Below are 948 nucleotides of genomic sequence, written 5' to 3' on the forward strand. Positions count from 1 at the left end.
TGTATTGCATATTTAGAAGTGTTAAAGTGTAAAAAAAAAGAAAAAAAGACGGGATGTGGGGAGAGGTCTTAGAGTCAGTGAAATACAGACACCTTCTTTAAAACTGAGGTATCACCTCTCCTACACGCCCCAGAGGCCCCGAACACCCAGGGCACATTAGGGCACAATGGCTGAGTGTAGTCAAAACCCCAACTAATGTCTGTGCTCTGAGAACACGCAGAGTAACTGCACTGTCTGGAAATAGAGCCCCCTGACATCAGACAGGACTTTATGAAGCCATTTTTCCCCCACTGGTTGTTTTCACAGCCATCTTGGAGTTCGGCGAGGTAGGGCCTGGCCAAGGGCACCTATTACTCTTACGGAACGACCCCCATCCAGCAGAGAGTGGAGACAGAACTAGTGAGCAGGGAAATAAGTGACTTTTAAATGTCTTTCCCAGTGAAATTACTTACAGACCCTCAATGTATGAAACAATAAAATTGGAGTTGTTCTGGGGGAAGCAAGGGGAAAGATCAGAGCCTCACCCACCCTGCCCCCACCCATCCCTCACCCTGAGGTGGCTCCTAAGGAACTTCTCCAGACTCCCCAAAGCTCTGAGGAACAATCTCCAAATTTCCAGAGTAAGGGGGGCTTCAAGGGCATCGGTAATGTTCTTTTCCTTAAGCTGGATTTAGGTATTAGTCTTCATATTTGTTGTTAGACCTTAAGTATTTCTATTTAAAAAAGGCACTGGTATAGAGGGTCAGGTCAAAGAGATGACTCACAACCTGGAATCGTTGAATAAAAGCAAAACCAAAAAAAGTTTGCTTTGAATCATGGGCTGGGGCGAGGCCTGGGCATGGGGCGTGTTGTGAAAGCTCCCCAGGTGATTCTAATATGCAGAAATATCAAGGAGCTCTTGCCTTAGCGGTATCTTGTCAGCTCCCACATTCTCGAAATCCGGGGGTA

The sequence above is a fragment of the Crocuta crocuta genome, unplaced genomic scaffold, assembly GCF_008692635.1.
Source record: "Crocuta crocuta isolate KB4526 unplaced genomic scaffold, BGI_CrCroc_1.0 scaffold737, whole genome shotgun sequence".
NCBI lineage: Eukaryota > Metazoa > Chordata > Mammalia > Carnivora > Hyaenidae > Crocuta > Crocuta crocuta.